General features: G+C 36.4%; 1 non-coding gene across 1 annotated transcript; it reads left to right on the top strand.

Annotated features, from left to right (window-relative positions):
• Window positions 1-12244: 12244 nt before the first annotated feature.
• On the top strand, window positions 12245-12350 carry LOC111752214 (U6 spliceosomal RNA). The gene has a single exon (XR_002787199.1). It is a non-coding gene; the product is annotated as a U6 spliceosomal RNA (small nuclear RNA).
• The last annotated feature ends 13766 nt before the right edge of the window (window positions 12351-26116 follow it).

The following is a 26116-nucleotide window of genomic DNA, read 5'->3' as shown; positions in this document are numbered from 1 at the left end:
TTGTGGAAATCTCACTTTGTCCTAAACTCTAGTTTACCTCTTCTGAACATCCATTAGCAATAAATCTGTTCTCTGACTACTGCAGGCCCACAGTTCTTTGATCTAGTTTTTCATGAGACCCTTTTGGGACTCAAATGAGCCAGCTTAAACTTAACTTAAACATAAAAGGAAAATTTAATGTATTATACAGACATATCTCACAGACTCAACGAATGGTAGGAATAAGGCCAGACTTCAAAAGGCAGTAGAAACAGAAACAGCAAAGGCATCAAGGTCCCAAGCAGTATTTTCTTCATGGGTTTATCTGTTCTCTCTGTATGTTTCTTTTCTTACTGGAAATTACATGTCTCTGCTTTTGCATGCACTGGTGGAAGAATCTTACTACAAATCTTTTATATTTTCAGTGCCTTAGTTCTAGCCTCATCCAGATTAAATGAGTTTTCCTGTATTTCTATTCCTCATTGAAAGAAATTCATTTCTCAACAATCTCATATTGATATCTAGGCCAATGAAAACCTAAGGTATTGACCTTTGGGCCAATTAACTATGGCCCAGAACAAACAAATCTGTCTTGGAAGAAGTACAGCCAGAATGCTCCTTAGAAGCAAGGATGGCGAGGCTACCTCTCATATTCTTTGGATATGTTATCAGGAGCGACCAGTCCCTAAAGAAGGACATCATGCTTGATAAACTAGAGGGCCAGTGAAAAAGAGGAAGATCCTCAATGAAGTGGACTGACACAGAAGCTATAAGCATAACAATGATTGTGAGGATGGTGCAGGACCAAGGAGTGTTTTTTCTGTTGTACATAGGGTCGCTACCAGTTGGATCCGATTTGACGGCACCTCACAACAACAACAACAAGTGGGTGGGGGTGAGTGCACAGCCAGAGAAATATGGCTGCCAAATATCAAACAAAGGGGCTTTTGTGAATAAGGTAGACACAACATAAAGAGGCAGACCCCCCCCTCTTTTTTTAAGACTAGTAAGATTATTATAGATTCACAGTATTCTGAATTTATATTAAACTTTGTGGTCTGTCTCTTCAATGACATTCTATGTTGCTCTCTTATTCTATGTCCTCTACTTCCTGCTGATATTTAGCCTTAGGTTATACAAAGAAATGGCTTTATCTACTTCTACTAACTGGCTACTGAGCACCATTGAAAAAGCATATAATCCTACAAGTCAACGTCATTTAAAAACACAATTTTAATGACAATCTGATACTGAATACATTCTACCAGTTCTTTCACTGATCCCTAAAAAGGTCCTTTTAATTTCACACTTTGCCTATTCCAAATTTGCACCATTCTCTTAAACTTTTATGATTCATTCTTAGCCATCACTCTCTCTCTCTTTATATACATACATACAGATTCTCAGTATCTGATATTTTCTCCAAAATTTCAGAAGAAATAAGTGCCAACTCACAACAATTACCCAGTTACCACAATTTCTAATTTGATCTATGACTTAATATTTCTTCTAGTCTTAGGCTTCATTTAGCTACTAGAGACTAATAGCCCCTAAATCAATAGTTTTAGTTTACTTTTTTTTCTCCTGAGCTCCAAAGATAATTTCTCTTTCTGAATCCATCCATTTCAATATCCTCCTGAACAGAAATTATCAATTATCACCTCTGCATTTTGATTCTGATTCCTTTTCCTATGTTTTCCTCCTTAGCATGTAAACATGATTATAACTCATTCAAAGTAAAAAAAAAAAGAAAAACAGATAAAAGCTTTACCTCAAGAAAAATCTAGGCCTCCACCATACACTGCTTCTACTTTTCTCCTCTTTTTATCATCAACGTCTTTAAGAAAGCAGCTTCTACATTTACTTCTTCACCGCCCATTCACTTATTCGCTGCTGTCGAGTGGATTCTGACTCATAGTGACTCTATAGGACAAAGTACAACTGCCTCATAGAGTTTCCAAGGAGCAGCTGGTAGGTTCAAGCTGGTGACCTTTTGGTTAGCAGCCTGAGCTCTTAACCACTGCGTTCACCAGGGCTCCATTCAATTCTTAGCACACTGCAATCTGGCTCCGAATAGAACATGCCATTGAAACTTTTAGAGTAAAGGTCACTAGTTACCTCCTGTCATGGATTGGAATGTGTCCCTCCAAAATATGTGTCAACTTGGCTAGGACATGATTCCCAGTATTGTGTGGTTGTCCTCCACTTTGTGATCTGATGTAAGTTTCCTATGTGTTGTAAATCCTAATCTCTGTAATTAATGAGGCAAAATTAGGCTACGTTTAAGAGATTTAGGGTGGGATGTAACACCCTTACTCAGGTCACAGCCCTGATGTAATAATGTAAGGGAAGCTTCCCGGGGATGTGGTTTGCATCTCCTTTTATCTTACAGGAAATAAAATGAGAGAGAAGGGAGCAGAGGGAGGGGCTAAGAAAGCAGTGCCAGGAGCAGAAAGCATCCTTTGAACCCAGGGATCCCTGCACTGAGAAGCTCCTAGATCAGAGGAGGATTGATGACAAAGACCTTTCCCCATAACCAACAGAGAAAGACTTCCTCTGGAGCTAGTGCCCTGAATTCAAATTTCTAGCCTAGAATAAATTTCTGTTTGTTAAAGCCATCCACTTGTGATATTTCTGTTAAAGCAGCACTAGGTAACCAAGACACTTCCTATTTGTCAAATCTACCATCACCTTCTGGTTTTCTCCGTATTTCTCCATCTATTTCATTGCTGGTTCGTCTTCCTTTCAACTCTTAAGCATGAATTCTTCCCAAAATGAGTCAAACCACATTGGTTGCTAATTAAACAACCAGTTCCTACTCCTTTTCCCTCACTGGCAAATCCCACCGCCTTTGATGAAGGCTGAAAATGAATATTTATTCTCTTTCTCAAACTTCCTTGAAGATTTTGGCGGCTATATGATCTCTTCATCCAATGAGACGAAGAGAGAAAATCTTCCAGGGAGCTTCTCAGAAAGACTTGTCTTACAAACATAAAGAGATGGAAGAGTAAAACTGTCATCCATAATCTTGTTTTTTGCTATATTTAGATCAGTTGTATAAGTAGATGATGTTCGCAGCTTTGGGAGCCATTTTGTAAGACCATAATCTAAGGATAGAAGATGGAAGGAGTCTGGGTTCTTCATGACAGTGTGAGCCACTGAATCAACCTTGGGATTGCAGGCTGGCTGATTTCTTGTTCTGTGGCAATAAACATTCTTTTTCTTAAGCCACTTTTAGTTTTCCATTGCCTTTTTCTCTTCTCACCCATTTAGCCATCCAACATGTTTAATCCAACTATTATATAATACATGGCACATAATAAACACATAGAAGCCAGACCCATAAGTAGATAAGCAATCAGTATTTATTAAAATTTGAATAAACTCTTTTGGTTGAGTCTCTGCCCTGGAACATCGTACTATTTCCTTCAGAATAAAATTCCAACTTTTGACGTGTCAGAAAGACCATTTTTCAAGCTAGCCTGGTATTCATTCAAACTTGCCGATGCCTTTAAGTTGTTCATCCAGCTTCTTTTTTAGCCTAGTAAAGTCTTGTTATAAGTCAGGTTCCAGCTACTCTGATAGCCCCTGTTTTCTGTTGGAGGCACTTAAACACTCCCTCCTGTATGCTCAGGGCATCTGTTCATACCTTCACTAAAGCATTTATCAACTTATATGGCATTGATTTGTTTACCTGTCTTTCCCTGCACTGTGAGTGCCATGAGAAAAAGAACAGCTTCTTATCTAAGTGAGTGCAGGTCCTAGCTCACTGTCTGGCACAGAGTGGAAACCCAATTTATTATTCTGTTATGAGTAATGACTCTTGCTCATTAGTTCCTCAGGAGCAAAAGTCAGATAATAGCCTGAGTTTTATTTCCTTTGTAAATCTTAAAAAGATGACAGTCCTAAAAAGCATATGTTGTGAGATTAGATAAGAACAACAAAAACACTGGCTGAAATTATGCCACGCATAGAGAAAACACTAAACTTTGCCGATGTTTTAATGTATCATCTTAGTTAATTACACTGGTATTTTTACAATGCCAGCAAGGGACGCAGCTCACACTTTACTACTTTGCTGTAAATATGTAAGCAAGGCAAACATTTATTAAAGGGTAATATCAATTCTATTACTAACTTTCCCTGCGAATACGGTCTTTCCTGGAAGAATTCAGATTTCAGGCAGAATTCCTAATTTGTCTCTGACCAAACCAGACAGTACTTCCTTCCATGAAACATCATTTTGCTCCATGTCCTTTACAGTGTGTCATTGGCAAGAGGAGGTGATTATCATTTTTTTTTTTTTTCCTTCCAGGCTAGTCATAAGGTACACCCATCATTATATGTGTTGTTGTTGTTTAAAAAACAACAAAAAAAAACATTTGTGTGGAGTCAATTCCGATTCATAGCTACCCTATAGAACAGAGTAGAACTGTCCTATGGGGTTTCCAAGGAGTTGCTGGTGGATTCAAACTGCTGACCTGTTGTGCCACCAGGGCTCCTGTTGTTGTTGTTGTTAGCCGCCGTTAATTTGGCCCCTAATTTATGGCAACCTCATGCACAATGGAATGAAACACTGCCTGGTCTTTTACCATTCCCACAATCAGTTGAAGATAGGACCACTGTTATCCTTAGGATTTTCATTGGCTGATTTTTAGAAGCAGATAACCAGGCCTTTCTTCCTAGTCTTTCTTAGTCTGAAAGCTCCCTTGAAACCTGTTCGTTATCATAAAAACACTCAAGCCTCCACTGACAGATAGTTGATGACTGCACATGAAATGCATTGACTGGGAATGGAACCTGGGTCTCCAGCATAAAATGCAAGAATTCTACTACTGAACTACGAATGCCCGTATATCATATGTGTGCCTCCTACTTTTCATGGGGTAGCAAGTCTTTCCCATGGCTCCTCTGTTTTAGAGGGGAGAAGTGAACAGGAAGAAGGAAAGAACGATCACTTAGCCCTAGTACCATGTTTTGTGGGCAAAGTGAGGGTTAGAGCCACACTTCAAGGTTCAAAAAAGAAAGGCTTCTCATGCTTATCTTTTTTGATCACTAAAATCCTAGATAAACTTCCTAATTTCCATGTGCTTCCATCACCAAGCTCCTGTTTTGTGGTAAGTTTTTGTACTTTCTTCAGAGATATTAGGTTATTTTTCATAAAAGTAGCTAGGTATCTTTCTGAACTTTGCTGCCTAAAATACAAAAGGTACTGATTCCCATAATAATGGTCACTCTTTAGTATCACTCATTTGAGAAACGTGAGGTGATTTCCCAGTTGTGGTTAAGCTGTGTTTGCACTAATCACTTTTCCAGATCTAGTATTTTTCTACCTTATTTTCCCTATGAGATGAAAACAGATTCAATGACTGGCCACAGGTCACCCTGTAATTTCACTGCAAACCAGAAATCCAGAACCAGGCTCCACAAATATCAGCTCAAGATAGTTTAGTCACACAAAAAAACTCTAGGTGATAATAAATAATTAACCTCATAAACTACATTTGCAGAATGTAGCAACAAAGCTTGAATATACATGTTCGACAAGCACTGGAGTAAATGAATAAATGTGAGTAGTATGTTGATTTTATCACTGTGTAATTAATGTTTTTGCTTGTTTGTATGTTATTTTAAGTAAATGATCTTACCCCAAACCTGCAAAAAAAAAAAAAAAATTTTTTTTTTAATATAAAATGTATATCTAAGATTACATTGTTTAACAATCTGTATATCTGGTTAAATAGTTGAGAACATAGTTTCCACGAGTCTATTTTACATGATGGGTATTAGTCTGAAAAAAGTCCTGAAGCATCACATCTGTCACTCCACCTTAGATGGTTTCAGACATATGTGCCTAACAACAACTACATAATGAAACTTTCTTTCCCGCTCCCAAGTGTCTGCATGGAATTTAGGAGAAAACTCAATGAACAGCTGTTTCCTTAATTCTTACACCCAAATCCAGACACAAGGCATTTCAAAGTGCATGGAAGAAATAAATAAAATTTAGAAAAATAAATCAGGAAAGACATAAAGTCTGTTTGTCTCCCTTCAAAGGACTCCAAATCCACTTAGAAGGAAGATGACTTAAGACTGGAGAGTACTTGGGGTGACAGGTACTTGGTGGCAAATGGGAGCATTTCCCTGTCCACTGTGATTGTGCTAACAAAAAGATACTTAGCAAAGTGGGACAAAACTAATGTAAAATTGCATAATGTAATGGATGAAGAATATTTTTTCTGTTGCTATTATAATAGCAAACTGCATTGACTTGTTATTGTAAACTAAGAAAGCCAGGCTTGCTTTAGGTATCTGTCCACAATAAGTAAAAGCCTAGCCATGGGACAGAGGGGATATTCTCTTAATGGAGTACGAATTCATTTGCTTTTTTTTTTTTTTAAATAAACATATATGTAGTTTATCAGTAAATGACTGAAATAAGAGAAGAAAGATCTTAATTTCATGAAGATTTGGAGTTCTTTATTTTTCCAAAGCAACCTGACAAAAAACCTGCCCTGTTTTCAGTTATGATTCCTTGCTCTGTGAAAGCAAGCTAAGAGGGCTTTAGCAAATCATATGGAGATACATTTTATCTGCAGGGATTGAAATAAAAGACCATCATAACAGCTCATTTTTATGAGCAAACACGGTCTTTCAAGCAAGTACGTGTTTTCATTTCTTCACCTTCTAATTTGGATCATTTCACAGCACTCTAAGAGTTACCTGTGTAAGGCTTCCTTTGTCTAGAAAAGGCTACCACTAATATCACAAATATTCTCACACTGCCTACAACAAACACCTTACCTTTTAGGAAAAAAAAAAGTCTCCAACTAGCTCACTGCTTTCTATTTTATCCTTTTTTATATTTCCATCAACTGAATAAAACTGGTAATCTTAGACTAGGCTCTCTAGAGGAGCAAAACCAATGAAGCAAATATACATATATACATATATATATATAAAGAGAGAGAGAGAGAGATTTCAAATAAATGGCTCATGCAGTTGTGGAGACTGGCAAGTCCCAAATCTGTGGGTCAGGAGTCAGGCTGGAGGCTTCTCCTGACTCACATGGTTGCCCTAGCTGACATACCCCAAATCGGCAGGTCAGACAACAAGATGCCTGCTCATGGGGCTGTGGGACCTGGCAAATCCCCAAATCTGCAGGTCAGACAGGCTGCTGTCTCATGTACCAAGAACCAGAGGTCAGAGGATGACGAGTCAGATGCAGGATCAAGAGAGGGTGATCTTTACCGGAACAACTATGCAGGCCACACCCTTAAGGAAACTTCCCTTTCAACTGATTGGCTGCTCACATCAGATCACAAAATGAAGAATGATTACATAATATCTCCCAAACCACTGAGAATATGGCTTAGTCAAGTTGACACATAACTTTACTATTACAATGCTATTACAATGGTGTTTAAAACACTTTTAACTTGATTGCTTGAATGAAAACCTGAGATTTCATTAAGTGTAGCTAGAGTATTTTTCCAATAAAATTACTTTCTACCAGGGATAAATACGACTCTGAAAACTCTATTACCATGTCACTGGAATGATAAAAAGATTTTTTGTTTACCTTGAGGTAAAACTTACATCAAATTATTTCAAAATGAACTCAAGTCTCCCTGAACAGCACTACCTATAAAAAGCCACTAACAGTTTCAGGATAGGTGACCGGCAATTTTTAATTTTAATGTAATAATATGTATGTATCTATCCTGCCCTCATTGAATATTAAGAGGCATTAACCAAGGAAACAATCAAATTGCTGCCATGCAATTAACTATACATGTTGAAAAACCACATAGGAAGATGGCAGTGTGGCAATATAACTATTTCATGTCTCCACAACCCCACATAAGCAAAGCACCTGGATAGCAAAATCAATAACCAGGAGCACCGTTTAAAACAAAACTAGATAAGTAGCTTTCCAAATGAACCCCAAATATAGTGGTAGAGACAAACCACCAACAGCCCCAAGACCTGAATAATAGCTTCATCTATGTGAAAGAAAGGAAAAAAGCAATACGGCAGTGTTTTATAAGCTGAGGAACACTAAAATTGCCAATAAATACTCACTGGAAAACAGGGACCAATTTGGGAACAGCAGCTGAAACTGTGAGGGGATTTGTGTTCAACACTCCCTCCCCATGAAGGATTGAAGGATCTGGAGCACGGAACACTTTTTAATTCTTGAAATTGACCCACTAGGCTTCCCTTCAAAAACAGGGACCCACATTGAAGAGAAATTGTTGAAAGTGAAGTCAAAATTGTACAGAATAGGGAAAACAGAGAAAAGGAGAAAAAAAGTCCAGATGGAATTCCAGAAAACACATTATCACATTTTTTAAACACAGCATAAAAATGGCAGGAGGATCTCCGTAAAGTTATATACCATCTGTAATCAGTTGTCATCGAGTCAGTTCCAACTCATGGTTATCCTCTGTGTATCAGTGTAGAACTGTGTTCCACAGGGTTTTCAATGGGGGAATTTTCAGAAGTAGATTGCCAAGACTTTCTTCTAAGGTGCCTCTAACCCGCCAAAAAAAAAAAAAAAGTGCCTCTAGGTGAACCCAAATCTCCAATCTTTTGGTTAGCAGCTAACTACATTAATATTTGCACAACCTAAAGACTCAGAAGTTACATAAGCTTTTCTAAACCTCACTTCAGAAAGATCCATTTCACATAAACATGAGCAACATAAAATATCAAGGTCATATCCCATAAGGAGGCATTAAAAAAAAAAAAGAGAGAGAGAGGAAAACATACTTGTAGAAAAAATTTAAAACCTTACCAAAATATACCCATGAAACAAAACAAAACTGCCACCTGCTATTTTAAAACAAGCTAAGAAATATTAATAAAGTGACAGAATACGTGAAAGAACAACACAAATCAAATTAGTAAAAATCAGAAACAACAAGCCGGAACTCAGGAAATAATTAGAAATAAAATAATAAAAAATTTTAAAAAGCATTTCAAAAATGAAGAAAAAACTAGAAGTAACACAAAATGGAATAAATAAAACATATAAAGCATTAAATACAATAAAAATTTTAAAAATAAAAAAATGCAGAAGAAAAAGTAGATAACTGGGAGCTCCTAAAAATCAAACACCTTTGCTCATCCAAGGATTACCTACAGGCTGGGGAAAAGTTTTTAGCTATGACATTTCTGATCAGCGCCTGATCTCTAAAATTACATGATACTGCAAAAACTCAGCTACAAAAAGACAACCCGATTAAAAAATGGGCAAAAGATATGAGCAGACGTTTCACTAAAGAAGACACTCAGGTAGCTAAGAGATACATGAGGAAATGCTCATGATCATTAGCCATTAGAAAAATACAAATCAAAACTACAATGAGATGCCATCTCACTCCAACGAGGCTGCCATTAATCCAAAAATCACAAAATAATAAATGTTGGAGAGGTTGTGGAGCTTATACACTGCTGGTGGGAATGTAAGGGGTACAATCACTTTGCAAATCAATTTGGTGCTTCCTTAAAAAGCTAGAAATAGAATTACCGTATGATCCAGCAATCCCACTCCTTGGAATATATCCTAGAGAAATAAGAGCCTTTACACGAACAGATAGATATATGCACACCCATGTTCATTGCAGCACTATTTACAATAGCAGAAAGATGGAAGCAACCAAGGTGCCCATCAACGGATGAATGGATAAATAAATTATGGTGTATTCACACAATGGAACACTACACATTGATAAAGAACAGTGATGAATCTGTGAAATATTTCATAACATGGAGGAATCTGGTAGGAATTATGCTGAGTGAAATTAGTTGGAAAAGGACAGATATTGTATAAGACCACTGTTATAAGAACTCGAGAAATAGTTTAAACAGAGAAGAAAATATTCTTTGATGGCTATGAGAGCGGGGAGGGAGGGAGGGAGAGAGGTTTTCACTAATTAGATAGTAGATAAGAGCTACTTTAGGTGAAGAGCAAGGCAACACACAATACAGGTAAGGTCAGCACAACTGGACTAAACCAAAAGCAAAGAAGTTTCCTGAATAAACCGAATGCTTAGAAGGCCAGAGTAGCAGGGACAGGGGTCAGGGGACCATGGTTTTAGGGGACATCTAAGTCAATTGGCATAATAAAACCTATTAAGAAAACATTCTGTATCCCACTTTGCAGAGTGGCGTCTGGGGTCTTAAACGCTAGCAAGCAGCCATCTAAGATGCATCAACTGGTCTCAACCCACCTGGACCAAAGGAGAATGAAGAACACCAAAGACACAAGGTAATTATGAGTCCAAGAGACAGAAAGGACCACGTAAACCAGAGACTACATCAGCCTGAGACCAGAAGAACTAGATGGTGTCCAGCTGCAACCGATGACTGCCCTGACAGGGAACACAACAGAGAACCCCTGAGGGAGCAGGAGAGCAGTGGGATGCAGACCCCAACTCTCTTAAAAAGACCAGACTTAATGGTCTAACTGAGACTAGAAGGACCCCAGTGGTCACGGTCCCCAGAACCACTGTTGGCCCGGGACAGGAACCATTCCCAAAGCAAACTCTTCAGACAGGGATGGGACTGGACAATGGGATGGAGAGGGATGCTGGTGAGGAGTGAGTTTCTTGGGTCAGGTGGACACTTGAGATTATGTTGGCATCTCCTGCCTGGAGGGGAGATGAGAAGGAAGAGGGGGTTAGAAGCTGGCGGAATGGACAAGGAAAGAGAGAGTGGAGGGAGAGAGTGGGCTGTCTCATTAGGGGGAGAGCAATTTGGAGTATGTATCAAGGTGTATTTAGCAAGGGGTATATAAGTAAAAAAATATATATTTTTTTTTATTTATAAAAGTTTCTATGTGAGACTGACTTGATTTGTAAACTTTCACTTAAAGCATAATAAAAATTTTTAAAAATTTAAAAAATGAAGGAAAAGAAAAAAAATCCAAGAGAAAGTAAAATGTATTGAAGATAGTCAAAAAGTTTGAGCATATGGGTAATAGGAGAATAAAAATAAAACCAAAGAAAAGAAACAGAACAAATAATAAAGCTAATAAACCCAGAAACTTTTCCTGTATTAAAAAAATTTTAAATTACATATTTTGAGTGCACACTGCATCCCTGAGAATATCAACCCAGAACAACTAACACCAAGAAATATTTCTGTAAAATTACTTAAAAAACAAATAAAGGGAGGAAGGGGGGATAATCCTTGGGTACTTAGAAAATGAAAGGGAAGTGAATTTAAAAGGAGGGATATTAGATTATTATCAATCTTTTCCCATTAACTCTTCATGCCAGAAGAAAATACAGAAACATATTTAAGATACTCAAGGGAAAAATATGATATTTTCTGGCATTTTTAGTGACAAATAAAGATGCAATAAAAAAGAGGTTATCAATTTTTAGGGGATGCTGAGCTTCTGTTAAGGGTAAAGGAAAAATTTGGAAACAGGTAATAGCGATGATTGCACAACATGATAAACATAACTAATGGCACTGAATTGTACATGTGAATGGCAAATGGCAAATGTTTGGTTACATACATATCTACCACTATTAAAAAAAAGAGTTTAAGGAAATTCCTGTCATCTTGAATTTGAATTGGCAATACCAGTCTGAACTTACGTTAGGTGGTCATCAGTGCAAATGAGAAAAATAAGATAGAATCAGGGCTAGAAAATGAAGGGAGCTTTACTATTTTAAATAGGAGAGTCTATGAAGATGACTCTTGAAAGAAGATCAAATGAGATTCAAGGTGAGTCAAGTAAAATTGTCCTGAAGCACAATGCGCACATTTGCCCTTGTCTATAATTCTCTTTTCCCTCTAGTGCACCAGAAGATGGTTTCAAATTTTTTGAAACTGGGCTCTATTACTAAATCAGAATCTTAAGCCTGAAAATATAAAAGTTTAGAAATAGATATCCTTATACAAAAAAAGATTCATCATTATAATTCATTTTACCAAATACATGGGAAAACATGTCTAAGAGTGTTATGAAAAAGTATCCTTCATATTTCTTCTGTCCCCCCACCTTGGTAGCCAAGTTAACACATAAAATGAACCATCAGGGTTTGAACCCACTCAGAGGCTCTGTGGGTGAAAGGCCTGACAATCTGCTTCTATAATAATTGCAGCCAAGAAAACTCTACGGTGTGGTTTTACTCTGCCTTCTTAGATCACTATGAGTTGGAATCAACTTGGCAGTGCCCAACAACAACATGTTCTTGAACAATATTAGATGGTGATTTCCTGCTAAAATTTAAAATTCCAGGAGGTTTTGACTTAGTAAGAATGTATACTAAAATTGGAACAATTCAGTGAAGTTTAGCATGGCCTTGCACAAGGGTGAGGTTCAAATTCATGAAACGGCCAGTGTTTCAAAACTCTTTGAACTGTATGCTTACAATGGGGGAGATTTATAATACATAAATTATATCTTGACAAACCTGTTTGAAAATTTTTTAAAGTTAACAGAATCTGAGAGAAACGTTCTTTTTTGTTGATTTGCCAGGCTGATGACTTTACACTAGGCCTGTTGCCTCTACCCAAAGATCTCCACAATTTCTCAAGAATGTTATGCAGGTAATCATGGGCATATTTTTTGTTGTTAAAGTCACCACTCTGGGCAGGCCAAAGGAGGAAAGATCTGTGTTTAATCAGCTGTGCTGTTGTTGTTGTTAGTTGCCGTAAAGTCAGGTCCTACTCTTGGTGACCCCACATAAAACAGAATGAAATTCTGCCTAGTCTTGTGCCATCTTCACTATCATTGATGTGCTCAAGTTCATTGTTGCCGCCACTGTGTATTTTGAATCTTTCCAACCTAGGGAATTCATTTTCCAGCACTATACTGGGAAAAAAAAAAAAAAAATTTTTTTTTTTTTTTATACTGGACAGTATTCTGCTGCAATAGTAGGGTTTTCATTGGTTAAACTTCCAAAGTAGATTGCCAGGCCTTTCTTTCTAGTCTATCTTACTCTGGAAGTTCCCAGAAACCTGTCCGTCATGGATGAGCCTGATGGTATTTGAAATGGCATGGTTTCCAGCATCACAATAACACACAAGCCACCACAGTATGACAAAATGACAGACAGGTAGTGGTATCAGATGTGTTGTTGTTGTTAGTGGCCATTGAGTCAACTCCAACTCATGGCCACCCCATGTGTTACACAGTAAAACTGCTCCATAAGGTTTTATTGGCAGTAATCTTAACAGAAGAAGATCACCGAGCCTTGTCTTCTGCGGTACTGCTGGGTAAGTTGGAACTGAGTTGAGTGCAAACTGCTTTTGCCACCTGGGGACCTTCATCATATGTGCAGTCTTCCATTAATATGTACAAGAGCACTAAAGACACAGTCTGCAACGGCTGTTTAACTGACCATGTGCAGGGGGAGATGGAAATCTTCCTTCCCTATTGCCTTCCTGAGCTGAATATTAAGAGTTGCCAAATTCTATCTGACATCTTCATTATTAATGTAAGGGAGTAAAAATTATAATTTATACTCTAAGTTTCACCCAATTAAAATTATTTATTACATTTTAAAGTGTACTGCTAACATTTGAGGAAAAAAAAAAAGCAGCTAACCACATTTTCACTAAGAAATTAAATACACGAGCTCCAGACCATTTTTTTTTTTTTTTTTTTTTTAGTAATGGCAGTCCTCATTTTGCATGGTCCCAATATACACAGATTTCAGTTACCCTGTTATTTTAAATATGAGTGATTGCATAAAGTATAAACTTTGCCACCAGCTCTCCAATCCACAAATCATTTCAAAAAGAACAGGTGCATATAATGTCATTGACTGATCATGTCACTCCTTCCAAAGCCTGTTAACGATACTCACCGTACATCAATTACTCACACAGACAGCAAAACGTGTAGTTGTGTTGCCTCCATATCTCCCAGTGGGAGAGAGACACCCTAGGCAAAATCATTTAACTTTTAAAGGAATATTTCCATTGGAACGCACTTCAAGTCACACTACTTCCCTTGAACAATGAATGAAAATGTGAAAATTTGCTTTTTATCACCAAACACAGCTTCATTAAGCCAACCAATGGACCAAAGAGTTATTTCGACTTGGAAAGACTATTATCTAAGATGGACTTCCAGACAAGCTACTGATGCTACAACTGGAGACCATGCCATTTCTTTAGCTAAGTTTGGGAAGAAATATGACATACAGCATGCTATTGAAAACATTCCAGCATTGTGGCAAGGAGTAATAAGCACAAAATATGACAGAAACCTTTAGTGCACTGTATAAATAACTTCACAGGATTTGAATGTACATTGAGGAGTTACAGAAGAAGTAGCTGACCGTAAGAATGTTGTTTAACAACTGCTGTTGTTAAAGAGACTCTAGATATATACCCAGAGGAACTTAATGAAGGTGAACTTATCAGCACAAATAAAGAAAATGCTTGTGATTAAAAGGATAAAAATGTCCCAGAGGAAGTGACACTAGCAAAAACTTCATTGTAGAAAACTCTTGGAGGTATTTGACAATATAGAAAACACGAATAATAAAGCACTGGAAGATGATCCAGACGTAGAATGGAGTGTGACTATTCACCAACACATAGAAAAAATGCTCACTGTGTGTCATAAGTAATATGACGGGAAGAACAGGCAACAGTGTTCAAACTATTCTTGATAAGATTTTTTACAAAGAAACAAAGTGCTTTAATTATCTGCTTATTATTTTTAAATTTATCTTCTAAATATAGCCCCAATATTTTTTAACTGCCTAACATGAGATCATTTTCAATAATTTGGCAAAAATTTTTTTTTTTTAATTAAGAAACTATCTAAATTTTTCCCGTTGATTATGAGGATAGCCTTGCACAGTCATTTTATGGCTCATACAACTAGGCAAAGTGAGGACTGCCTGCATATCCTTCAAGTTCTTAGTATTCAGAAGCAGGTAGTAGTGTTCAGAAAACAGTATCATCTACATGAAGCTAATTTGTCATGAAATTACTAAAATACTTTACTCAAACTCGGAAGCTTAGGAAAATCGCTGATAGAGAAGTTAGTAACTAATGTAGAAATAGGTTTCTCTGCTGAAGGAACCATTGGTCTTTATTCTGAATTTCACTAAAGAAAAGTTAACTAAATATATTTTCCCAGATTCCATTACAGGACCTTTGATATGCACTTGGTGCTTCCAGCCATACTGTAAAATTATAAGCCCTTGTATTTTTGTTTTTTCTTCTCTCCCCAGAGGTTTTAACATATATACCATGTTTCAGTGTGAATTAATACCAATCACTTTGGAAAAAAAAAAAAAAAAACTATTCACCTGCCAGGTTTACTTCCATTCAGAGAAAAACCCTATCCAGGAACATGTCACATTTTCTTTGATATTTAAAGTCTAAAATGTAGTTGTGGTTTAAAAAAAAAAAAAAAAAAACTAATGAGTAGATACATTTCCTTTTCACAAGAATAAAAAAAAAAAGGAGGGGCAGAGGGCAGTTTAAATCAAATCTGGAGGCTTTCAAAATAGATGGAAGAATTTCAAAGTAGTACTGCTATAAACTTTGGAGAAAATTATGAAATAGAAGTTTCTGGAAATATTTAAAGAAAAGTTTTCCCAAAGAATTTTATTTGTTGATCAATGAGTTTGTAAGCACCAAAGCAACACTGAGTATCGTGTTAGAAACTTAATTTCCTTTTACTATTCAAGCATTCCAGTTTTATTTCCTCACAGTAACTACAAATAATTTGATCATTTCCACGGCTAAATATGGACAACACTAGAATTAACTAGAATATATTCCCATCGGAAAACCTGGTGGCATAGCGGTTAAGTGCTACTGCTGCTAACCCAAAGTTCGGCAGTTTGAATCTGCCAGGAGCTCCTTGGAAACTCTATGGGGCAGTTTTACTCTGTCCTATAGAATCGCTATGAGTCGGAATCGACTCCACAGCACTGGGTTTGGTTTTTGCTTTTATATTCCCATCCGTTCAAAAGGAAAAAAAAAAAAAAATCACTGATTTCTTTTAAAAACTTGCTTTTATATTCCCATCCGTTCAAAAGGAAAAAAAAAAAAAATCACTGATTTCTTTTAGCCACTTACAATTACATGTCAAGCGAACACTGTCGTTTGTGATTGATCAAAGCAGGGCCTGACTATTCAGATTTCATAGGTGCACAACTCATTGACACAAAGGAGTTAGAATAATATTAAAAAATAAGAAAACCATCTATTACTACTCTGTGTGTGTGTGTTTGCATGTGTGTGCTAGTATGTGTGTGCTAGCATGCTCCTGCACACATCATGGGTATGGTTTCAAACAACCGATTATGTAGCTGAGTTCATCGGTGTGTGTGTATTGTCGTACTGATCCTTGTTGTTGCTTTGTTTTATGAGGAGGTATCCCCAAGAACCGATTGAAAATTGTTTTCTTTAGTGACGCTGAAAGAATGGGTTAAAAGTAAAAAGTCTACACAGATATTTATGACTTTACTCCACGATACAAAGTGAAAATGATGTATATGTATTTTAAACAAATTATATGTGTCCTGAATTAATTTTGGAGTCCCTGGGTGATGCAGAGGGTTAACGTGCTTGACAGCTAACAGAAAGATTGGAGGTTTAAGTTCACCCAGACACCTTTAAGAAAAGGCCTCACGTCTACTTCTGAAAAAAGAAAAAATGAGCCATTGAAAACCCTACAGAGCACTGTTCTACTCTGGCATACATGGGATCGCCTGAGTCCAGTCGACTGGATGGCAGCTAATTCCGGTTGAATTAATTCGTTGTGTCTCTTATTTCCAAACCGAGTACTTGCATAAATATTCCTGACTGGGAATTCAAAATTTAGAGGGAGGAAAATTAATTTTTTCTGTATCCATCTATTCATGCCCTACCAATAGCCAAAAGGAACGCAATCATTTTTTATTGTACCAAGACATCACTATAATTTGAACCGAGGTCCAATTTAACCCATTTGAACCAAGTTTAACGTATATATTCTAATTAATGAAATAATAAGGAATAGTACAATGTCTTTGACTTGCACTATCAAATTAAAAAAAATAAACATCTGATTCTGAGGTTGTATATACATCAAAATTATGAGGTTTGCAACAGATACAGTGAATAAGAATCTGCAGAAATAGTTCTGGGCATATGTGTTTTGACAAAACTCCACAGAGTTGATTCTTACATACAGCAAAATTTGAGAGTTTATGTTCAAGTGTCTAGCATTCTAAAAGACACTGGGGAGGATAAAAAAGAAATAACATGACATAGGTAGGCACAACCTCAAAAGGTTAAGAATTTTGCTGGAGGAAAAGATTTAAATAAAAGTTTAAATAAGACCATATAAATATGCTATATTCACTGACTATAAGACAAATTTTAAAACTATTTAAAAATAATACTAATGAAATAAAGTTCTTCATAATCATTTGTTTTTGGTAACTTTTACCTGATTATTAAAAAGTGGTCATCATTGAAATAGATGAAAATAATACATAGATGTAAATATTTTATAAACAAATAGCGATGGAGATAAGGAATGTTAGTATTCTGTCCTTCAATTCAGTATTTTTATAAATACGTACGTGGTGAGTTGGTTTATATGCAAAATTTTTCTCCCTTAACCTCATATTACGAAATCAAAAAATTTCCTTTGTCATTAATTAGTCTTCAGAAACAGGAGTATTAAACACTGCAGCAGTGGAAGAAACTATATACTGAACTATATCTTATTGTTATTCATTTATATTTTTAATTCTTTTTGTTTTACATAATACTATAGTAAATATTTTTATGACTATTGGTGCATATCTGATTATTTCCTCATATTTCTTCTGGAATGGAATTGAACCAAAAAATATGAAAATATTAAGGCACTTGCTACATGCTGCCAAATTGCTTTCTAAATATTTTGCCAATTTACACTCACATTAGCGGTGTTTGGGAAAGCCAACTTTGGTTATTATCATTTTTATAACACTGACAATTTGAAAGAGGAAAATGGTAAATGACTGATGTTTTAGCATGAATTTCTTTTCTTCCTGGTGAAGGTTAACTTTTTTTTCATCGATCCCTTGGCTAAAAATATTCTTTAATATAATCACACTAGTCAAAGTAAATTTAAAACAAAATATCAAAGAAAACTATCAGGGTTATAAAGATTGCTTCAAGTTTGGGCAAGCTCAGAACACATCTGACATGTGTAGATGTGCTTCTCTGAATCAAATTCAAATAGAATATAAAAATTTAGGTGATATATTTGCTATTTGGCAGTTTAAATGAAATTTATATATTAATTCTCATACAACATTAAAAGTCTCTCCCATTGGCTAAAGAGATAACTCAGAGTTTTAAAATTTGTGTGGTACCTATAACAGAACATTTTAATTAGCCAAGCCTAAGTGACACAGAAACATATGGAACTGGCAGTAATCTGGTTGCAGAATGATTGAGCAGTTGCGGGTGAAACAAGTTAAAGAGGATAATCAACATTAATGTTATTTTTTTTTTCTAGCATTAATGTCTCCTTAGTTCAAAGCTTCATAGCTTCCAGGTGTCCACCCAGATGCCACACATTAAAATGGTCCTTAGGTGCACACTGTGTCACTCAGGCAGGACATGAAATGGCAATTGGCATGGAAAATCATTTTCAAAATGAAGGCACTGATGGGACCTGCTTTAGTTTCTACATCTTTGTCACTCAGAAGGACTAGCCCTTGCTCCAACTTCAGAATTTTTTTAATTTGAAAAAGAGTTAAGCCTGAGAAAATCTTTTTACGGAGGGAAAAATAAAAAAATAAAAACCTTCACATTTGTATTCCACAATCTTCTTCAAACCCACAAACTGATCCTGTAAACACTGCAGCAATAATGTAGCACATTAGGCTTACATACACACTCCACAAAGCAAATCCCAACCCTTCCCTGCTGAGAATGATATACATAACACACTTGATATTAAACTACATGGGTTTTAGTCCTGTCCTCATTAGATCAAAATTAAAAATAGAGATTCAAATGTAGGTCAAAATGAAAGAGTTTGAATTAGTTGGCTTGAACACTGTACAAGCATTAGTATCCTTCCATTATCCATCAGTGACTACCCTGATGCACATTTAACTCCATACAAAAATAACTCTAGTCATCCAGAGAACAATAAAACATTGACTGGCTCTTGGCGTGGGCTTAAAAAGGGCAAACGAAAGCACATGGGACTAGATGGCTCTGTAGAGAGCATTTTCAAAATTAGCAGCTACAGTAAGCAGAATTCACCCAATGCTTTTGGGCTTGAAGATGTCCACTAATAAAGCATTAAAAACAAACAAACGAACTCATTGCTGTCAAGTTGATTTCGATTCACAGCAATGCCATAAGACAGAGTAGAATTGCTCCATAGAGTTTCCAAGGACAGGCTGGTGGATTTGATCTGTAGACCTTTCGGTTAGCAGCCTAGCACTTAACCACTGCACCACTAGGGCTCAATAAAGTATACTCTTATCTAAATATTTTAGAAATAAATATTTTAGAAATGGCCTATTTCTGGTCAATTTATGAAGTGATTGGTAAGTAGCAAACGAGGGCTGGAAGTAAAAACCAAAAAAAAATAATAATAATAATACAATCCAGAAAAAATTCAAACTGAAAGTATTAAGAAGCTTTTCAACAACTTTGTAACATCAGTGTCAAATTCCTGGGCTTATTTATGGCCAGTTCTGACAGAATTATTCATAGCATGTTTGAGAAACATTGGATAGTAAACATTGGATGATATTTTCATTTACGGTACCTAACCTTCCACACTGAAAAATTTGTGCTGGCCATTATTACTCCTGGCTCAATCATGTTCTGTCTTTCTTACAATAAAAAACCAAAACCTGTTGCCATAGAGTCAATTCCGACTCATAGAGACCCTATACAATAGAAAACTTAAATCCTCAGACGTTCCTTTTTTTTAACTTTTGCAACAATCAGAATGAGTTACGTGTCTTCCCACGAACCCTTCATTTTCTTAAATAAAATCCTAATGCCCATAGCTCTCTCTTCACATTTATACCTCTGGACACTCACCGTGCTCAGACATGCTGGCCTTCTCTCTGCTCATCAAATACTTGCCCTCCCTTCTGATTAGGATACTCTTTCCTCAGACCTTCCCATGACTGGCTCTGAATTTTATTCAAGTCTCAGACCCTTAAAAAAGTCACCTTTGACTATTCTCTCTAAAGAAGTGTCTTCCCCTACTTTGCCCTAATCTCTCTTTATCCCTCTATTCTTTAATATTTTCCCATAACATGTACAACTCTGTAAAATTATTTATTTGTATCCTTAGTTATTTTATATTAAATTTTATAAATAGTCCCATGTATTTGAGAGCAATGATTTTTGTGAGATTTTTACCTATGTGCATGACCAGCAATATTTTATGTTACTATTTTTTGAGTGGCAATGAAACCTCTTTCTAAAACCCCATAGAATACATGCTAGATGGAGCTGAAGGAGAAGAGTGATCATGTTGTATAGAACATTTTCTGAGGTATAAAGAATGAATAAGACTACGTAAATTAAAGGGATATTTACCTGTCAACAATGATCCCTCTTCTCTGAATATTTATTAAAAAGAACAGGAAAAAAAGTATTATCGATGGAACATGGCCTACCAGAAAGATGGATGGAAAGGATTCACAACACAGGTATAAGGTCTAGTCTTGGAAACTGATAGATATGCACTTTTTTTTTTTTTGCCAGAGGGAAAGAAGAGGCAAAATTTGTTAAGGACAAGGAAACATCCAGTATCAGAGATTGGAATGTGACTACAGAAATGATTTACCATGATAGATGAAGAAATACAGGAAGTTAAGAAACCATGAGAGATGGAAATGAAAAACAAGGTTAAGAAAAAGATGTTGAAATACAATGACCCCAAGACTGTTGCAAATAAAATACCATGCCCAACACTTATTGAAAACTATTGTGACTCTTTAGGGGCATGGTGTCCATATTAAAAAGTTCTTCTTATATTAATCAACCATATTTCTATCATTTTAAATAAGAAAATGAATCAAATAATTTGGAAACCAATATTGAGTTTACTTTCTTTTTAGAGTGAATTTACTTTCTTTTTATAATATTACTGCCATTATGGTATAAAGAATCTCTTAGATCAGTTATCTCTACCATAATATTTTAACAAAATAGTTATACAGGGGAAACTAATTATATTCAAATGAGAGTATGCATCTCCTCTCAAAGACAACAGCCATCTACACAAGGATTAAGTTTCTTAATAGGTACTTAAATTAGTCCAACATGCAGCCACTAGAATTTCAAACATAATGTCTCAGAAGGAAATATTCAGCATCCAATAAGTTCTGTTGTAAATTAACATTACTATAGGGTCGCTATGAGTCTGAATCGACTCAACAGCAACGGGTCTGGTTTTGGTATTAAAGAATGGTCATGGTCTCACTGTGCTAATCACATTTGTCCTTGAAGTAATACATAGCATTGCTGTATCTATTAAACTTCGAGGGACACTGATATATAGACAGCAAAATAGCCCTCCTCAGGTTACACAGTTATTGGAGCAACTAGTCCCCAGTAATGTTGAACAGGAAGCTGAACTCCTGCTTCTTGAACTGGTGTTTTTTGGATATGCCTATGCTTTGTGGATATATTACTGGCATGCTTCATTTTCCACTGCAAACACATTGCTTTTGTTAAAATTCAGTCTCCTCATTGTAGGGAGAAAAAAACACATTTATAGGGAGATTTTACAAGATACTTTTGCTAATGTGGTATTTGTTCTTATGAGAAAAAAAAGTTTTAAACCAAATCATTAAAAGCATTACTAAAAATTTAGAGTGGTGTACCTCACAATGCACTTCATTTTAAATAATCTTTCATCTTTTATACTTCACCGTTAGAGCAATAGAAAATGTTTAAAGTCCAATATTAATTATTCTTTTTCACAGCATTGAGACATAATTGATATATGCTAAAGTGTATGTAGAATTTTGCAAGACCAAGACTTATTCATTGTTAATACCTTTTTTTCAATAACATAAACAGTGACTATACACATGGCCCTCACCAGATGGAATACACAGGAATCAAATCAACAACAGTTGTGGAAAGAGACAATGGAGAAGCTCAATATCATCAGTCAGAACAAAGCCAGGAGCCTACTGCTGAACAGACTATCAATTGCTCATATGCAAGTGCAAAATGAAGCTGTAGAAAAATGAAACAAGTCCATGAGAGCCTAAATACTACCTTGAGTATATGCCATCTGAATTTAGAGACTATCTGAAGAATAGATTTGATGCTTTGAATACTAATGACCAAAGACTAAACAAACTATGGGATGACATCAAGGACACCATACATGAAGACAGGAAAAAGCCATTAAAAAGACAAAAAAGAAAGAAAAGACCCAAATGGATGTCAGAAGAGACTCTGAAACTTGCTTTGAAACTTAGAGCAGCTAAAGCAAATTGAAGAAATGATGAAGTAAAAGGCCTGAATAGAAGATTTCAAAGGGCGGTTTGAGAAGGCAAGGTACTATAATGAAAGGTGCAAATATCTAAAGTTAGAAAACCAAAAGCGAAGAAGAACACACTTAGCATTTCTCAAGCTGAAAGAACTGAAGAAAAAATTCAAGCCTTGAATTGGAATATTGAAGGACTATGGGGCAAAAAATTGAATGACACAGAAAGTATCAAAAGAAGATGGAAGAAATACACAGAGTCACTGTAACTAAAAGAATTGGTTGACATTCAACAATTTCAGGAGGTAGCGTATGATCAAGAACCAATGGTACTGAAGGAAAATTCCAAGCTGCACTAAAGGCATTGGTGAAAGACAAGACTCCAGGAATTGACAGAATACCAATTGCAATGTTTCAACAAATGGACGCAACACTGGAAGCACTCATTCTACTATGCCAAGAAATTTGTAAGACAGCTACCTGGCAAACCAACTTGAAGAGAGATCCCTATTTGTTCCAAAGAAAGGTGGTCCAACAGAATGGGAAAATTCTAGAACAATATCATTCATATTGTGACCCCAAGACTCCCCAGCATGTTTTCTCCTTTTTCAAAAAGGGCAACTGAGGGCTTGACATAACTAACGCCATGAAAAACCTGTAAGTTTTTCTTCTTCCTCTACCTGCTTTCTCCTTCACATACCTTTGTTAATAACTTTGTTTTGACCTAATGTTAATGACTTTGTTCTTTGTTTTAACCCGACGCAAATATCTTTGGTTCTGTCCAACCACCTGTGACTTATAACCCCCCCACAGGAAAATCAGAGCCCAGGTGTCTGATATGTATCTCTTTAGTCTGATTGTCTCTTGTCACTATCTTGTAATGAACAGCTCCTCTGGGCCAGGCCATCTTCAGACCGCAAATACACTTCTAACCCTTGTAAGATTCTATATAACTCTAATGTAAAACTGCTCTTTGGGACTCCGTAAAAACAGCCTGTGTTGCTGCCGTGTCCCCAGTGATGTATACATCTCCTTAATAAACTTTCTTACTCTTTCTGACTTGAAGTATGTTTCATTGGCTCTGCTGTTCCAGGACACGAACTCTAATCGGGTAACAATATCACATGCAAGTAAAATTATGCTGAAGATAACTGAGCAATGGTTGCAGCAGTACATGCACAGGGGACTGCAGGGAATTCAAGCCAGATTAAGAAGAGGACGTGGAACCAGGGATATCATTGCTGATGTTAGATGGATTTTGGTCAAAAGCAGAGAATACCACAAAAATATTTACCTGTGTGTTATTGACTATGCAAAGGCATTCGACTGTGTGGATCATAACAAATTATGGGTAACATTGGGAAGAATGTGAATTTCAGGACACTTAATTGTGCTCATGTGGAAACTGTACATAGAGAAAAAGCCAGTTGTTCACATAGAACAAGATGATAATGAGTGCTTTAAAATCTGTAAAGGCGTGCATGAGGGTTGTATCATTTTACTGTACTTATTTGTTCTGCATTCTGAGCAAATAATATGAGAAGCTATAGGAAGAACTCAGCATCAGGGTAGGAGGAAGATCTATTAACAACCTGCAATATGCAGATGACACAACCTTCCTTGCTGAAAGTGAAGAGGACTTGAAACACTTACTGACGAAGATCAAAGACTACAGCTTTCTGTACGGATTACGCCTCAACATAAAACAAAATTCTTCACAATTGGAACAATAAGCAACATCATGATAAACAAATAAATGACTGAAGCGGTCAAGGATTTCATGTTACTAGGATCCACAATCAAAGCTCATGGAAGCAGCACTTAAGAAATCAAACAACATATTGCATTGGGCAAATCTGTTGCAGAAGACCTCTTAAAAGTATTAAAAAGCAAAGATGTCACTTTGAGGATTAAGGTGGGCCTGACCCAAACTGTGATATTTTTATTTGATTCATATGCATTCAAAAGCTGGACAATGAATAAGGAAGATGGAAGAAGAGTTGATGCCTTTAAATTACAGCATTGAAAAGAATATTGAATATACCATGGACTGCCAGAAGAATGAACAACTCTGTCTTGGAAGAAATACAGTCAGAATACTCCTTAGAAGGGAGGATGGCCAGACTTCATCTCACATACTTTGGACATGTTATCAGGAGGGACCAGTCCCTGGAAAAATACGTCATGTTTGCTAAAGTAGAGGGTCACAGAAAAAAAGGAAGACCCTCAATGTAATGGATTGACACAACGGCTGCAACAATGGGCTCAAACATAAAAACGATTGTGAGTGAGGATGGTGCAGGATTGGGCAGTGTTTTGTTCTGTTGTACATAGTGTTGCTATGAGTCGGAACTGACTTAAGGGCACCTAACAAGAACAACAGTATATGTATGGGAAAGCTGGAGTATGAATTAGAAAGGCTGCAGAAGATAATGCCGTTGAATTATGGTGTTGGAGAAGGATGTTAAATATACCATGGACTGCAGAAGAACAAACAAATCTGTCTTGGCAGATGTACAGCCAGAATGCTCCTTAGAAGCAAGAATGGTGAGACTTTGTCTTATATACTTTGGACATGTTATCAAGAGGGACTGTTCCCTGCAGAAGGACATCGTTCTTGGTAATGTAGAGGGTCAGCTAAAAAGAGGAATGCCCTCAATGAGGTGGATTGACACAGTGGGTGCAACAATGGACTCAAACATAGCAACAATTGTATGGATGGTGTAGGACCGGGCATTACTTTGTTCTGTTGTGCACGGGGTAGCTGTGAGTTGGAACTGACTAGATGCCGTCTAACAACAAGCTGCCTGTATTCAAAGTCTACTATTGATCAGTTTTTACACACATATACAGGCATGAAACCAGCACCATAATCAAGGTAATTAACACAGCCATCACCCTCAAAAAATTTCTATGTCCATTTCACCCCCCCAAAATTTTCTGTGTCCACTTCATTCTCCAACATTTTCTGTGTCCATGCTAATGTGCCCCTCTTGCCACTTTTGGCTCCAACCCCATCCCAATCAAACACTGTTCTAGTTTGTAGCATTTATAGGCTTGTTTGCAATTTCCTGAGTTTTATATCAATAAGATCATATTATATATACCGTTTTTTTTTTTAGGCTTTTTTTCATTCTGCATAATTATTTTGAAATTCATAGCTGCATGTGTCCATAGTTGATCCTTTTTTTTATTACAGAGTAATATTCCACTCTGTGAAAATTAACGCAACTTGCTTAAACATTCACCTGCTGGTGGACATTTTCGCCCCCCCCCCAAGAAATTTGGCTATTACAAATTAAAGTTGCTATGACTACTCATGTACAAGTCATTTGATGGACATATTGGTTTTATTTATTTGAGTTAATGGAATTAGTAATGGAAAGGCTAGATCACAAGCTAGATGTATTTAACTTTTGGAAACTTTCAAACTTTTCCAGAATATACCACTTTACATTCCCATTAGCAGCGTATGAGAGTTCCAGTTCCCCCATTTCCTTGCCAAAATTTCATGTCTAGATAATATTTGCATTTCTAATAGGCATGTAGTTGTATCTCACTGATATTTTAATTTGTATTCTTTAATGACTGATGATGTTACACAACTTTTTTTCTGGTTTATCAGTTGTATATCTTTTTTGGTAAAGTGCCAGTTGAAAGCTTTTACTCATT

This window comes from Loxodonta africana, chromosome 5 (genome assembly GCF_030014295.1).
Source record: "Loxodonta africana isolate mLoxAfr1 chromosome 5, mLoxAfr1.hap2, whole genome shotgun sequence".
NCBI classification, from domain to species: Eukaryota; Metazoa; Chordata; class Mammalia; order Proboscidea; family Elephantidae; genus Loxodonta; species Loxodonta africana.
Note: the sequence above shows the minus strand (reverse complement) of the source record. Positions and strands in the feature narration are given on the sequence as shown.